This window comes from Trichinella spiralis, assembly GCF_000181795.1.
Source record: "Trichinella spiralis strain ISS 195 chromosome Unknown Scfld3, whole genome shotgun sequence".
Taxonomy (NCBI): domain Eukaryota; kingdom Metazoa; phylum Nematoda; class Enoplea; order Trichinellida; family Trichinellidae; genus Trichinella; species Trichinella spiralis.
This window is the reverse complement of record NW_003526942.1, coordinates 84,273-84,639: the sequence shown is the minus strand read 5'-3', so window position 1 is coordinate 84,639 and position 367 is coordinate 84,273.

Genomic DNA, 367 nt, shown 5'->3' with positions numbered 1-367 from the left:
GAAATAAAAAACGAATATAAACAAGCGGTGGCCAGGAGCATTAGGATCTTAGTCCTAGATTTTTTTTCCGTCTATTATGGATTTACATCAAGATATATAAATCTGCTGTGACTGTTTTGTAAATAAAATTGTTGTCTGTTAAAATTTATCCAGGTTGGATGTTAACTTCCGGGTATAATATCAGAATACAAATAATCTGTGTGAAAAATCTGGAACGGTGCAGCAACACTTTCAATTTCCCGGTTACAAATGGCGTTAATGCTGACGTTACGTGGTAGCTAGCAATTTCACTAAATTTTACGCTAGATTTATCGCATATGCCTTTGTCAAACATTCTTCGCTTTTTTAGTCACATCACATATGTTGG